The 16,838-nt window shown below is 40.3% G+C and overlaps 1 protein-coding gene across 2 annotated transcripts in view; it reads right to left on the bottom strand.

The window, feature by feature from the left end:
• Positions 1–16,838, bottom strand: part of SULF1 (sulfatase 1) — a 237,705-nt gene that overhangs the window by 181,263 nt on the left and 39,604 nt on the right. For both annotated transcript variants that reach the window (XM_019527775.1, XM_019527774.1), the window contains exons 2-3: positions 12,185–12,250; positions 9,790–9,886 (exon numbers count right to left, since the gene is read on the bottom strand). The gene's annotated coding sequence lies outside the window, so the exon portion shown is untranslated. The remainder of the gene's footprint in view (positions 1–9,789; positions 9,887–12,184; positions 12,251–16,838) is intronic.

The following is a 16,838-nucleotide window of genomic DNA, read 5'->3' as shown; positions in this document are numbered from 1 at the left end:
CTTGTTGGTGGTCAGATGTAGCATTGCGGTACGGCACATCAAGAAGAGTGTTGGAGCGAGGATGCAGCCTTGCTTAACTCACGTCTTATCCTCAAAGACAACTGTGATAGAACCGTTATTGAGGACCACTGCTAACATACAATTATGGAGCAGGCACAGAATGGTGATGAATTTTGGTGGGCATCTGATTTCAGCAGGATTTTATATTGCTTTGCAGTTGGCAGTTGAAGGCTTTTGTTAGGTCAAAGAAGGCCATGTAGAGAGGTTTATATTGATCCCACCATTTTTCCTGCAGCTGGCAAGCAGTGAAGATCATGTCAGTTGTGCTTCTTAATGCCCTAAACCCACACTGAGATTCTGGGAGGAGGTCTTTAGTGTATGGATTTTAGGATATGGATTTTCAGGGAGCATTGAATCTGCAGCTGAATAAAGGCATGACCTGTGGCCTAGCAAGAGCTGCTGACCACAAGGCAGAATGATAGCTAAGCTAGCCATTTGCTTATGCTAAGTAACTATCTTAACTGTGTCAACCATTTTCTGAGGAAAAAAGCAGCAAGTAAGTCTGTGTGAGTCTGCATGCTGTAAATGCGGTGAAGTTTTAGGAATGTGGAAGATGGTATAACATGAGACAGAAAAATAGACTGGAATGTGAAAACCAACACGTAATTGGTAACAGAATCTGCAATGAACGTATGCAAAAAGATGAATGGTGATTGGTAAAGAAACCTCCAGAAGCTTCCAGGTTTTAGTCAGAGTCTGCCCATTGACCGAAGAAGTAAGTTCATGGCCTTGGACATGCACTTATAGCAAAAAGACATGTTAATGAGTGAAATGCATAGGCAATTCCATGCTAATGAAGCAAACAGTAAACAGAGGTGGAGCGTGAGATAGAAGGAGAAATGGGTGGAACAGAAGGCAGGACAGGGTGGAACAAATGGTAATCAGCATAAACCAAAGTGTATAAATATGAAAAAAACTATTCTTCAGTGTGGCTCCCTGCTTTGTTGGTTTTTTGGGAGCTAGTCCAAAGCTGTCTCCATTCTAAATAAAGCTGTTGCGAGCAATGTGTGCTAGTGTTTGCTCCCTGCCTTCTCTGGCTAATGAGTAACAGGATCCATGAGCAATTGGATTGTCATCTACCTTGTCACTGGGCACCACATGGAGTTGGGGTCTAACATTTAGCAAGTGGAAGGAGATGATTCAGGATGGTTCTCACAGTGATCTTTACCTTGTGGTGGACAGCAAGGCAATCCCTCTGTAATTTCCAGTTTGACTTATCTCTTTTCTTGAAGACTGTCATAATTATGGCATCCCTGAGGTCATCTGAGATTTCCTTATCATTCCAGATCCTTAATATGAGGGCATGGAGCTGTGATGTAAGCTTCTCTCCCTTCCACTTGAAGATTTTGGCAGGAATTCCATTTGCTCCAGATGCTGTGTCATTCTTCATCTGCTTGGTGGTTTTCCTCACCTTGTAAAGGATTGGAGGAATTCTGAGACTGTCTCTGAGTGTTGTGGGATGGAATTGAGAATGTGCTCATCAACAACAGAATCTAGATTGAAAAGGTCTTCAAAATCCTCCTTCCAGTGGATGTTGATGGCTTCCCTTTCCTTGATCAGGTCTCCTCCATCTTTAGGTCTCCAGGGGGTCCCTGAGTGTTCGGACCATAGATAGCTTATCATGGATATCAGTGAGATGTTGAATTTCCTTTGCCTTGTCATCCCACAATCTGTTCTTCATATCACAGTTCCTCCTTTGGACCCCTGCCTTGGTTTGTTGGTAATTCAATTACTTTTGTTTGGAGTTGGTGTCATTCTGCCAAGCACAAAATGCCTTGTGCTTGCAGTTGACCTACTCTTGTATCTCCCAGTCATTCTCATCAAACCAATCTTGAAGTTTCCTGGTAGTGATTCCAACGGTTTCTTCACAGGTGCTGATGACAGTGGACTTGAAGGCATTTAAAACACTGTGCACATTCTCCCATTGTTTTTGATTGGAATTCAGCAATTTTTTGTTGAGGTGCTGATAGAAGAGGTCTCGCTTGATTGGGTCCTTGAGTCCTTTGATATTGACCATCCATCAGCATTGCTTCTGCTTCAGCTTTTGTTTCGGACTCAGTGTGAGTGACATAACTGAGCAGATAAGCCAGTGATCAGTCCAGCAATCAGCAGCAACTAGCCTAGCTCAAGTGATGTGGACATCTTTGTGATCCCAGGCACAAACAATGACATAGTTAATCAAGTGTCAATGCTTAGATTGCAGGTGCTGCCATGATGTCTTGTACCTGTTTTTCTGGAGGAACAAGGTGTTGGTGATGGCGAGTCATGTTCCATGTGTTTGGTCAAGAGGAGGATGCCATTGCAATTAACCTTTCCCACTCCTCCCTTGCTGATGGTTCCATTCCAGATGGATAAGAATAATCACTTCCTGATGCCCTATTAGAAAGAAAGAAGCGACTTCCAGAATAAGAGACAAGAGACTGCAGATCCTGGGCAAAGGAAGGCCACAGCTTCAACATGATTAAAAACCCCACCACACTTCATAGAACTGCTCATGTTGCATTATAAGAACACTGAAAGAAGAACCCTGAAAAAAGACTATGTACATAATGCAGATACTCTCAGCAGTAAGTACTAGGGCAATTTACTATGCTTTGCTGTGCTTACTGGATACATTGGGAACACAACGTAGGCCCAGGGAGAGGGGGACTGTAGTAGGTACTCATAAATTATATTGAGCAAATGCAATACAGAAAATATGGTTCCATATCTTCCCTAAACTTTTCTAATAAATTTGCTGCCTTTTCATTTGAGAGACCGAATTGCCTGTCATCTTGTACTGGCTCTAGAACAGGGGTGGGCAAAATGTGGACCGTGGGCCAGATGCAGCCTGCCAGGCCATCCTATCTTGCCCACAGGGCCCCTAAAAAATTTAGAAAATCAATATGTAGCTGCCCCTGGCTGTCTGTCATGAGGCCTTTGGTAGCTTGCCAAAACTCAGTAAGCAGCTCTCCACCCGAAATAATTGCCTGCCCCTGCTCTAGAACTTCCCTTATATTAGACAGCCATTGATTATTTTCCTGGAGATTTCTTGTTGGAGTCACCAGGTGCTAATCTGAAATTGAATCCAGGAACATTCACACTAAGTCCACAGCTTTAAACTCAGAACAGAATAAGTAGGATGGAGGTTGGCTGCACAGCCAACCTCCATCCTAGGATTGTCTCAATAACATATGTACATATTCCAGATTTTATAAAATGAGGTTTTGAATACCTGAGCATATTTTCCAAACTAAGGAAGCCCCATCTTGGATTTGAGTTCCTGCCCAGGGCAGGTCTGGCTCCAGCTCTGGCCCCAGGCTGGGGAGAGCATGGAGGAGAGTGGAGTGGGAAATCTGCAGCCTGCCCTTCCCCACCCACTGATTTCCCATACTTGCGCCTGCCCTCTGCTCCCATCCCAGCTTACCTTCTGCTCCAGCTCTGGTCCCTCCAGCCCTCAACCTCCCCAGGTGGAAGCTGCCACCGCTTCTACTTGGGCTGGCTAAGTTGGGATTGGGCCAGGGCCATGTTACTTCTGTGTATCCCGTAAGAGTTGAACTGCAGCAGAAAGTAAAGGGGGCTAGGCAGGGAGTAGGGAGATGGGCACAGGCATAGGTAGGGTGGGCAGTCTACAAGGGAAAGAGAGTGTAGGGGAGGCAGGGGCCAGGCTAGGCTGGAGCCAAGCTGTGACTGTGCTACTGCTGCCTGCCCCGGAAGAGAGGAGCTGCATAAGAAAGTAAGGGGAGATGGAAGTGAGCAGGGCATGTGAGGGCAGACACAGGAATGGGTGCAAGGGGTACAGAGGCAGGCACAGGCACAGAGGAGCAGGTGGCAGGGGGCTGGGGTCTGGCCCTTTGCCCCCCACCACTGTTTTCCCTGCCACAGCAATGGGCAGATGAATTCAAGACAACCTTCCCCTAATTAGATTGTATACATGGAAAATTATAACAAATTTTCCATGTATAGAATATAATTATTATTGGGGTGGTTGTCTTAAATTAAGAGTCACCTAGGATTCATATGCTCAGTTACAGATTCAGTCAGTCATCAGTTATTGCTGAATGCATAATTTCTATGTACTAAAGAATATTTCTGAAAATACAGGCTCCAAGTCTTAAATTCTGCCACATTAATTAATTGAAGTTAACTGTCGGAACATCAACAGATAATGTGCCAACAATATCTAACTGTGCTGAAAGGCTTATCAATAAATTATATGTGTATGAGAAAACTTTCAGGCCTCATATCAAAAAGCTGTCTTACTGCTTTTTGTTGGCACATTCCACCTGGGACACCCATGGTTTAAGTGATAATGTTTCAATTTACTATAAACTTTTTGAAGACATTCCTGATGTCCTACATGGATATGAATTACATTCATGCATTCTTTATTTGAGTATATAAGACAGGCTTTTTTTGAGAGTTATTGTGATGTTAAATATACAGAAAAGCACTATGTTCATAACAATTTTCTTGAAATGTTTTATTCAGCCAGGCATATTTTAGAGTGAATCTTAGAAGGATCAGGTTAGATGAGCTCTGTAAAGTTCACTGCTTAGTCAAAGTGAAAGATGTTTAGTACTCCAAGCTTTTGGTAAGGCTGGGAAAATTAAAAAAACAAAACAAAAAAACCCACCCAAAAATCCAAAACAATACTTTCCAACCCTGCTCGTACTTTTCTACAATTTCTGCCTGCAGCTTCTGTTTCTGGGGAAAAGAAAATGCAGTTCACACACACTGAAGGACTTAAAACAAGAATGTAGTTTTGATTTGCTTGAAAAAATGTAATTAGGGTTGGGGAAGATTAGTGAGAGAAGCTCTTCTTTGATTCAAAATGGTCACCCATTCATCAATTGGAAATTAACACCAAAAAGCAGAATTTGAAACTGGAACCCTTATGTACACTTTGAAACTTGGATACATCATAACTATTTTCTTTTTCATTTTTTGCAACTAATATCTTCTACCTTAGCCTTCTGAGTATTATCAAGTGTTTTCATCACTTCATTACTAATTGAGAAATATCTATCAGTATGGTCTACAGCAGGGGCAGGCAATTATTTTGGGTGAAGGGTGGCTTACTGAGTCTGGGCAAGCTGTCAAGGGCTGTATGGGTAGTCCCACCCCCTAACCCCTGACCTTTGCCACCCAAACTCCCTCCCCTTGTCCTGGGAAGCACTCCTTTCAGCAAGGGGTTTTGCCATTTCAGAACCAGAAAAATGCCAGATTATATTCTAAAAAGCAAACGTTTACAGCATTCATTAATTTGATTTAAAAAAATATTCTTGTCCTAATTCACATGTGTTTGTGTAGTGTACATAGAGGTGATCACACAATAACTTAAAATGAAGTCTTACTCTTGTACATCATGGGGCATGCATATAGGTTTGTGGTGGGCTGTGAGTGTGTGGGTATGTGGGGTATGGGTGGGTATGGGGTTTGTAGGGGGAAGTGTGTGGGTGGAGGGTGGCTGGGGTGTATGGGGGGTGTGGGGGTCTGCATGTATGACAGTGCGAGGGGGGTATGGGTGCATGTTTATGGTGTGGTGTATGTGTGGGACTCACCCTTTGAACACGCAAACACAGACACTTTGCTTCTGCCTGCACACACAGACACACATACACACAGATGTACTGGCACGGCCCCGTGCTCCCCAGTCCAGCTGGGAGTCACGTGTTGCCAAAGCAGGGTGGGGGCAGGAAGAGTGTAAAATGGCTGGGGGTGGGCAGGGCTGGACTGCTCAGTTCTGCTGACGGCTCCCCCTGGGTCTTACAGCCCCTGGCTCCTGTCAGCTTTGACTGGCAGCCAGGAGCAAATAAATATTAATTTACTAATTTTTTAGGGGCCCTGCGGGCTGGATAGAATGGCCTGGTGGGCCATATTCTGTCCACCTCTGGTCTACAGTGAATTGCTTTTTGTATTGGCCAAATACATAGCAATAGCAATTTACTATACTAGGGGCATGTCTACATGTGCCCCTGACTGGGGCTGCGCTGTTATTTAGTTAAAGCAAGTACTAAATGACAGCATAGTACTCGCCAGTACTGCACAGTCCCAGTTGCGTGCGGGTCATTTCTGACCCTATGTTGCCATAGCAACGAACTATGGCAACATAGCTCATCGCTACAGTGAAGCAGCATCTCATGTAGATGTATCCAAGACCACATAAATGAAAAACACACACAAAACCCATTTTGACCAAACAGTTGCAAAGAAGGTACCTACAGGACATTTTAAGAGATTGCTCTGTTAAAAAATGAGCAATCTATTCATATTGTATGAAAATGAATTCCTTCCATTCTAACTGAAACTAAAGAGGATGTTAATCAGCAACTATTAAAGTTAGACAGCAAATCCAGATTAAAATTCTTGGCAACAAGTTCCTGAAGACTAGAAGAAAATTAATATTATTCCAACATTTAAAATTGGTAAATGGAGCCAACACAAGTAGTAGTCATCTTGGCAGCTGCATGAAATAGCATCTCCATGAGTACTTCTTTTCCAGTGAAGAATACAGATTCCCCACTTAAAACACACACCCCAGTATTGGGGGGCTCATTTGGGGGGAGAAGGTGCAAGCTGTATGTGATAAAAAATGATAGTTCAATATTTGGATGATTTTACAAGCTGGACTGACAAATGAAGTAGTTGATGTAACAACTTCTGAGAAGTAGTTATATTGCTGACTCACATTTTCATTGCAACATTTGCATTTTAATATGGCCAAAGTTATATATCTAGGAACAAAATTAGAGGTAATATAATCAACGTAGTTTCAGAATAAGGTACTTTATTCTGGAAAGCAGTGACTCAGAAAAGGATTTGGGGTGATTAGCTGACCAGGAGTTCCCAGTGAAATACTATAGCTAAAGGATCTAATATAAACCTTGGATGCATGAACAGTGGACAAGAAGCTGAATATGAGCCAACAAGTGCTCTTGTTGCCAAGGTGGCTAATGGCATATGGAGTTGCTTTGGTAGGAATGTGGCCAGCAGATCAAGGGAAGTGATTATTCCCCTCTGTTCAGCACTGGTGAGGCCACATCTGGAGCACTGTGTCCAGTTTTGGGCTGCCCGCTACAGAAGAGACATGGACAAATTGGAGAGTCCAGTAGAGGGCAACAAAAATGGGTTAGGGGGCTGGGGCTCATGACTTCTGAGGAAAGGGTGAGGGAATTGGACTTATTTAGTCTGGAGAAGAGAAGACTGAGGCAGGATTTAACAGCAAGTTAACTACCCTCAAGTGTGGTTCCAAAGAGGATGGAGCTAGACTGTTCTCAGTGGTGGCAGATGACAGAACAAGGAGAAATGGTCTCAAGTTGCAGTAAGGGAAGTTTAGGTTAGATATTAGGAAAAACAATTCTAATTAGAATGGTAGTAAACACTGAAACAGATACCAGAGAGGCTCTGGAAGCTCCATCCTCAGAGGTTTTTAAGACTCAGCCAGACAAACCTTGTCTGGGATGATATAATTGGGGATGATCCTGCTTTGAGCAGGGGGTTGGATTAGATGACTTCCCTTGGTCCCTTCCAACTCTAATTTGCCATGATTCTATGATTCTAACAGGGTCCTATCAAGTAAGAATGAGGAGGTTATATAACAGCCACTCTGGGGACTTGTATGACTTACAGAAATAGCAGGGCTACTTCCAGGTACAAAGAAAAATCTTGAGAATGATGAAAGGGCTGAAAAGCACTTATAGTCAAACTGAAGAGTTAAATCTGTTTTGTTTAAAATGAATGTTAAAGGGTGACTTAATCACAGTCTAGAAGTACTTGTACAAGGGAAATAAATTTAATAATAGGAGCTATTCAGTCTATCAGACAAAGTTATGATGGGATATAACAGTGGTCTCCAAAGTGGGGTGTGTGCACCCCAGGGGGTGCGCAAGATGATCCATTGGGGTGCAGGAAGAAAATATTAGAGCTTTTATTTATATTTATATAAATATACATATATTGGGGGTGCATGCTCAAACATTTTTTACTGATTGGGGTGCGCAAATACAAAATTACATATATTGGGGGGGTGTGCTCAAAAAATTTTTCTGATAGGGGTATGTGAATATAAATATATATATATTGGGGGTGCGTGCTGAAAATTTTTTTACTGATAGGGGTTTACGATCAAAAAAGTTTGGAGACCAGTGGGATATAATGACTAGTTGAAATTAGACAAATTAGACAAATTCAGACTAGAAATAAGGCCCATGTAAAATTAACAGTAAAGGTAATGAACCACTGGAACACAGGCTATAGTTGATTCTTCATCACTAAAAGAGATTTTTAAATCAGGATTAGATGTTTGTCTGAAAGAGTTGTTCAAAATGTTTCCCCTAAATCTTGTCACTGAAGAATATATTGTCTTTCATTATCAGTTAAAAACAAGTAAGAAAACTAGAAATCCTCTCCTATCAGAACCAGAGCAGCAAACCAAAGCATACTTCATTAGACAAGCCACTTTTTAAAAAGAAAATGATCAACAAAATGAGGGATGTAACTGGCTGAAGATTTTATACCCTTTATAACGAGCAGAAAACAGGCCAATATGGCACCTTATAGAGTAACTCATTCAGATAAGCACAAGCTTTCATCAAAGTAGACTACAGCCTATGAAAGCTCATGTCTTTCTGAACCAATTAGTCTATCAGGTACTGCCATCCCTCCTTTTGCCTAATTTTACACTGGCCTGGCTAACTACTTTCTTCCCTCCCTTAAAACTGTTATAAAATGTAGCCAATCTATTTTTTTTGAAAATGTATCATTAGTTAACAGCATAAATATAAGTCAGATGTAAACAAGACCTTCATCAGAGACCACTATATGCACTAGCTTGGTATTGCTAAAAAAGGGACTTATATACAGATTTCTGCCACATGTAAAATAAATCCATATTCTAAAATATAACCGTTATATTATCTCATAGATATACGTGTACAGATTATTTTACCAGAAGTGTTGCATCATGAAATTGAGGTGACAGAAAATGTTATGGATGCTGAAGGAATAAAACTCAGAGCATTTTTAATTTTTTGCGCTGTAATTTGTCATGTGGCTCTCGTTTTAGTCTGTGCTTTGCTTTTGAGAAATGAGGTTTTGAGGGGTGAGAAATATGATCAGGTTTATCTTGGTCCCTTTATGCCTATTTTGCCACATAACAAAACCACCACACAACTTGTTGTCAACTGACAGATTAGGTCTAAAAGTCAGCAGTGCCTTTGAAATGACAGAAATATTGCAGATCAGATCTGGATTTCACTGGCAGAGCTATGTGGGATAGCTTGCATAGTGTCTGAATGCACCATAGTTGGCAATTTGCTTTTATGATCACTAAATTCAAACACAAATGAAGGAAAGAAACTCCAAACATTACTTTTGTTGGATATAAACCTTTTTCTTAAAGTTCCCTCTGATCTTAACATGACTTTCCTTGGCCTCTAAAATACTTGTTTTCAGAAGAATTAGAGAAGCACTTTTTTCTCACGTTACTGTTGAAAAAAAATTCTAATGTATTGAAAATAATGTTAAATAGAAGAAACAGCTCAGCAATCTTGTGAAATCATTGACTGGATCTCTGAAAAGTTAAGGATCCTCAGCTTAGCCGTGAGGCTTTAAAGTTTGACAGGATAGAACCTCCAGGAGATTTACTATAGCTTCATTATAGACCTAACTTAATACATAGGCTAAGCAGCACATGCTGATGGCTTGTTTGGTTTAATTAATTGCTGGTTAAATGTTTGATTTCTGTACCTTTGAAGATTTCCTGCAGCTGATGTGCCTGGGTTAATTTTCATACCATTGAAAGAAGTCTGTATGTCTAGTCTAGTAAGTTTATTGCATCTAGGACCTGCAAAGAGATCAAAATGAGTTAGTACTGCTGCATATCATACATTTCAGTTGTCTCATGAGGCCTGTTCATCTTGGAATTTAAACTGTGCTTGGAGGACCAAATTATTTCAAGTGTAATTACTTTATTTAATCAAGGCTTAAATTAACAAATTGTCACTGTTAAGATAATGAAAACATAATAGGATTTAAAACAAATGTAAAAGCTTCTTGATATCCTCATGCTATCTTGATTTCTGAAGTACTTAATGCATAGCTGTGCCTAGAGCCAAAGTATCAGTTTGGACCTCCAGTTAAGAAAACCCACAAAAACATTTTATTTGGGAAAAATTAATTCAAGGAATCAACAGACAAACAACCATGAGGCAAGTCAGAGTACAAACTTAGAACACATCAGCCAATCTATCAAGACTGCAAATGCAAATTTATACACTGCTAACTGTAAATCCATTTTTAATGAGGGATAAGCTATTCTAAATTTGCCATGCAGTAGGAGCATTCACACATGTAATTCTGATCATTTAGTTTTTAGCATACACCAAAATTTTCCTTATGTAATGATCTTAAGATTCATAGAACAATACCACTATTATTCAGTAAAGGTTTGCCATAACAATAGACAGCTGTAGAGAGCTCTTATGCAGAGTTGTTTAATTTATAATGACAATTAAAGGCAGCGTAATTGTTTATAATTTACTGTGTCTTGTGATATATATTGTAGTAGAAGGTAAAAGTAATTTGTAGTCACACTCCCTATAAGAAAGTCCTACTAAATGATATCTTTGGGTTTGGAATCTATTTTAGAATTTAATAGAAATATCTCTCTCCTTTATACTATGTTAAAGGATGGTTCTAAACACCGGTGGACAAAGATATCCATCCTATTAAATTCTGTAAGTTTTTCAAGTATTTCTAGTGAATCCTCGTAATCCTTATTTTAGAGGACCTTACATTCTGTAGGATCTTGCCATAGGTTAATCTTTATGTACTCCATCTGTCAGTTTACCTTCTTGATAATTTGTAAAAAAATAATAATTTGCAGTTGATCAATTTTAATTTGTTTGAATTTATCCATGTCATTTTTAGAGGTTTTGGATACAGTTTTTCGTTAACTTTGGCCTATGTAAAACTCAATTGAGCCATCAGAGTTAAATTTAACATGCCTCTTTTTCCTGTAGCAGGTGTCAGCCAGTTCATAGCTACTGTTATCTCTCGTGACCCAAGCAGCTAGCCAAAATGTGGGGTCTAAGTTATTTCAGTTAGAAGAAATTGGTGGTCTTGTATCTTTGATTTAATTCTATTTACATGCAATCATGTACTTTCCTGAGCAGAGTATGAAGTAAACGACAGAAGACAGTTTTCCTGTTCACAGCACCAAACCTTTTTCATGTGAAGCAAGCCTATCCAGAAGCCACACTATCTCTTTGCTTCATTCAGAAGTCTCTCTTGACATGTCTACACCACAATGGTGTCCTGGCGAGGACTGCTCTGAGCACACAGGCCACCTTCTAAAACAATTCACATGCACACTCCAGACTTGGAATATTGGTCAGGGTCCTTGAGAATTATCCCCAGTGGTTGCTCTCAAGCACACCAGAGACAAAAGCCTGAAGAGCTGCTACCGACTGATACCCCAGAATGTCTTCACAGTTGTGTTTCTGAGTGTGGAACATACTGTGAGTGTATCTATATGAGATGCTTTACTGTACAGTAGATTAATCTACACAGTACTAATTAGTGTACAGTAGACTTATGCACTACAGCATCACTATCTACATGTGTGCACATTTACTGCACAGTAAATTACTCTTCTGTGCAGTTAGTTACTACCCATAAATACCAGTAGTAAACTAACTGCACAGTAGATACTGTGCAGTAAGTAGTGCATATGTAGATGCTGGCTGGGAGCAAATTTGCATGGAGCTCCCCCTTGCTGCTACAGAGGGGCAGAATAGGGCAGGAACAGTCCTGTACCTGGCTACTCCTATTAGGAGCAAATCTGCTCCCAAGCATATGTAGACATACTCCTGGGTAGGGTTACTGCACGGTATTTTTACCACACAGTAAGCCTACTTCAAATTAATAGCACAGTAACTAATTGGGTGTAAATTTGATACCTGCATGATGCTCAAGTTGGCATAAGTTTTCATATTTATTGCGCAGGATAGGCGTGCATGTGTAGACTTGCACTTGTACTGTATTGTAATTTTGGTTACTCCCCAGTAAATATACACCTGTAGATGCACTCAGTTATTATTAAGCTATAAATAGCTGAAAATTACATTTCTTTAAAATTTACCTTTTTCTGATGAAACAAAGAAATTTTGTCATCTTTTTCCACACTCTTCCACAATTCAATTTCTTACTACAATAAATATTAAAAATAGGAATCTTAATATCAATACTGAACAATAAGCTAACAATTTTAATGGGAAGAAATAATAATAAAAAGCATTAGTTATTCTCTGCACTTTTATCAAGCATATATTCCAACACAGTAAATAAATGTTACATTGAGCAGAGGGTTTTAAGCTTATCCCATGGCTGTCACGGAGAGTAGATTGTCTTTCATTTCAATGGGCAAAGTTTCAGTATAATGGGCTAGTTTATTTGCCAAGTTTTCTTAGTATACTGAGAAGTCTCTGTTGCACATGCAGCTCCTTTCTTCAGAGGAGTAGCTTGAGAATATCTGGTAGCTATAGGTGGCAGTAGCTTTCTAATTCTGTTACTAGATAGAAAAAGCAAAAACACAGAAGGCCCTATTTAGACCCTAACCATAAAGTTTGTGGTTAAACTTTATCCTCCATAAATTGAGAAAAAACTGCATCTGCTATGAAATTTTCAAGTTGATAATGGCTGTGAAAACCAGTAAGTCTACTGGGGTTTTCTACCTTCAAATATTAAGTCCAGAGTCTAAAAAGGAGAAAGGTAATATAGAGCACAAGCATATAGCTATGAAATAATCAGAGGTTAAAAAAAAAAAGTATACAGCTCTATTTCATAATACAGTTTCTCTCACTTTCTGAAAGGATTGATTATCTCAAGTTTGTAGTATCTGTGCATTTTCTGTCTACAGTCTTCTAATTTACATAAGCAAATGCTGATGTGATAGTTAAGATAATCAGAGCAGCAGGGTTACTACACACTAAATGAAAGCAAAAACATTTTGTTCTCAAATAAGGTTATACATATAGGTATAAGTAGCCACTGAGGAATTGCCTCTTTCAGTGAATACTGTACTCTGCTGATCCATCATGCTGGGCCATGATACTATGAATTACAGTACTGTCTCCAAAAAGTAAGTCACACCAGGCAGCATTTATAGTACACAAAATGCAACATTATATCTAAGCACAAGTGGACCGGTTGGATAAAATTAAGCGCCAAATCAACCATAAGTAGTTACACTGCATAAATATTTGTTCCTTATCTGTTGTTGCATTTTCAGTTGTCAAATCAGTTTGTAAAGATTATACTTTGATTTGAGATATAGCTATCTATGGATTTCTTCTCTCTTTCAAAATCATTTGGAAACAGACATTTTATTTTTGGTTTTATCAGAATTCATGTGCAAATGAGTTGCAGGCTGAACAAGGCTGGACAAAGCAGTATTAAATGCAGTAATAGGGAATAGCCCTCTGTGGGCAAGGGAATGAACTATACAACATAATAGGTAATTTCTATTTCTAATACTAACATGTGGGGAATCCTGAGGGGGCATAAAACTAGCAATCTGCCAAACCCTTACATTAGGGGGAGGAATGTATGAGTTGGGCTGGGGCCAGACCACACTATGGTCTGTTGATCTTTGTCAGTGTCATGGTCTCTGGAGGGCCATCACAAGCATCACAAGATACAGCAGCTTTTACACTGCCAGAAGCCAGTTCAGAGCTCAGCCAGAAACAGAATCAAGCAAAGCAGAAAGAAGCCTTTCAGCTCCCCAGTCTCAGCTGCACCATGTTACACTGGCACATCTGAGAACAGAGACCATAATCCTCATTTATAGGAAGGAGAAACCAAGGTGTAGATGGGATCTGTGATTAACACAAAATCACCCAATCAGTTGGTAACAGAGCTTGAAAGAGAACTGAACTGCTGATTGCTAGTGCCAAGCCTTGGTCAATGGAACATGTTTTTTTTCCCCACAAAACTGGATTGATCACATTTCTTAGTGTTACAGCACTTTTTGCTCTGCAAAAAAAATTGACATAATTAAAAGTTGTAAAAAAACAAGGATAGTACAATTTCCTTGTTTTGTTTCCCCAATAATGCTCAGCACTGACTAGTCCAGGAGCCATACAGTCAGTCTTAACCAAATATACATTGCAAACCTGCAATAGCTGTACCATGAGCAACAGAGAGAAAGAGATCCAATACATTGCACTGTTCATGATTACAGGAAAGATATACTCCATGCATGCAGTAAACAATGACAACAAAAACTCTTTTGATATAATTTTCTATGAAGAGCCACAGGTGTGACACTGAACAACTATTATTGGCTAAGGAAGTCTGGTCTGGATATCCCTGTTAGGCGCTCACAGTCTGGAGTATACACAAGGGATCAGTGGTCAGGTCAGCCATAATATGAGAGCATAGGGAAAGCTTTACAAGTGTTAGAAGAAAAAAAATAAGAATAGTAAATCATTCTTTCATTTTTGAAAAAAAATTATTAAGGGATGTCTTTGTTTTGTGGCTGTTGCTTGTTGTAGTTACATTGCTGGGTGGATAGTGAAGGTAAGGGCCAGATTTTCCCTCAGAAATATAAGCAGAAATCCCAGTGAAATCAAGGATGGTTGCATACAAGCACCAGAAGAAAGATTTTGGCCACAATCTTGCCATTAAAAGGAATATTTCTCTTCTATTATTGTTGTTGTTATGGGAAACAAATTGGGTGAAGATTTTTTGGAAGGAAAAGTGATTTACAGTGGCCAAGAAAGTAAAAAGCAGAGAAGAACATGAAAAATAATAGCCAAGATGCACAAAAGCTAATGAAGAAAGAATAGCTAAAAAAAAAAGAAAATTGCTGAGGGAAGAGACCTAAAAAGCAGCCCTCAAATTTTCCTTGTTCACATTAAGAAGTTGACTGTGCACATATGGCAGCAGTTGCATTTTCTTCCCTGCTTCAGTTATCCATGTTTTTCCTGGACTGGAATTAATTGTTTCTTATCTTTTCTGCTCTGCTCACCACTGTATCCCATATGTTGGATAATGCTACACAGATACATAAGAAAACAAAGACAAAGATCATCACCAGCAGCTATATAGTAATGGAACACTGTGATTACAGCAACCTTATTGTCTGCACGTGCACATGCACAGACAAGAAAATAAAAGCAGTGAGCTAGCATAGAAGAGTGATAATTTTTTTTAAAAAGTCACTGGATACTACATATCAGTAAAGATTTAAGGCATTATCTAATACTCATTTAACCTAGTAGTGATTTTTTTTACATATACTTTAGTGGCATTAGATTGGATTAATGATTAATTTGCGTTGGTTCTGTGCCAGCCCAAAGGGACTACCCTGCCTAACATGATGTGGGATGACCAGGGTGGGGAAGAATATATGCCCACTATTGGTGTGGATCTTGTGAGGGAGCATCTTGAGAGGCTGGACCCCCATAAATCAGCTGGTCTGGATAGGTTGCACCCAAGAGTGCTAAAGGAATGGGCAGACATCATAGTGCAGCCACTGGCAAGGATATTCAATAACTCGGGGCACTCAGGCAAAATACTTGAAGAATGGAAGAGGGCCAATGTGGTGCTCATCTTCAATAAAGGAAGAAAAGAAGACCCGGGAAACTATAGGCCAATCAGTTTGACCTCAGTCCCTGGGAAGATTTTGGAAAAAATTACCAAAGAAACCATTCTAGACAAGCTAGCAGAAGGCAACATTCTGAGGGACAGCCAGCATGGGTTTGTTGTGTGTAGGGTCTTGCTTGACCAATCTCATTTTCTTCTATGACCAGGTGACGTATCACCTGGACAAAAGGGAAGAGGTTGGTGTCATATATGTGGACTTTAAAAAAGCCTTTGACCTGGTGTCCCATGATGTCCTCATGGAAAAATTGGGCAACTGCGGCCTCGACTACTGCAAAGTTTGATGGCTGGGGAATTGGCTCCAAGGTCGGATCCAAAGTGTGGTAGTTGATGGAACTGAATCACCATGGTACTCAGTATCCAGTGGCATCCCCCAAAGCTCCATTCTTGGACCTGTACTCTTTAACGTCTTTATAAACAATTTGGACACTAGTATCAAAAGCGGACTGGCCAAGTTCGCTGATGACACCAAACTTTGGGGAAGAGTGTCCACACTTGAGGACAGGCTGGTGATCCAGGCCGACCTTGATAGGCTTCCAAGGCGGGCCGATGAAAACCTGATGGCATTCAATACAGAGAAATGCAAGGTGCTCCACCTCAGGAATAAAGACTCGCATCACACTTATAGTCTCAGCAATGCTACACTCACTAGCACCATGACCGAAAGAGACTTGTGGGTCATGACTGACCACATGATGAACATGAGCCACCAGTGTGATACTGCAGCTGGAAAAATGAATACAACTCTGGCTTGCATCTACTGATGCATCCCAAACAAGACCCAGAATGTCATCTTCCCACTGTACTCAGCCTTGGTGAGGCTGCAGCTAGAGTACTGCATCCAATTCTGTGCTCCTTAATTTAGGAAGGACATAGAGAAGTTTGAAAGAGTCCAGAGGAGAGCCATGTGAATGATTAGAGGGCAAGAGAACAGGCCTTATGGAGAGAGGCTGAGAGCTATGGGACTCTTCAACCTGGAGAAGTGCAGCTCAGGGGTGACTTGGCAGCCTATAAGTACATAAGGGGTGTGCATCAGGATCTGGGGGAGAACCTGTTCACCAGAGCAGCCCAGGGGATGACAAGGTTCAAACTCCTGCAAAACCGTTTTAGGCTGGACATAAGTAAAAACA

The sequence above is a fragment of the Gavialis gangeticus genome, unplaced genomic scaffold (assembly GCF_001723915.1).
Source record: "Gavialis gangeticus isolate Ggan-Ray unplaced genomic scaffold, GavGan_comp1, whole genome shotgun sequence".
Lineage (NCBI taxonomy): Eukaryota > Metazoa > Chordata > Crocodylia > Gavialidae > Gavialis > Gavialis gangeticus.
This window is presented reverse-complemented; position numbering and strand designations above follow the sequence as displayed.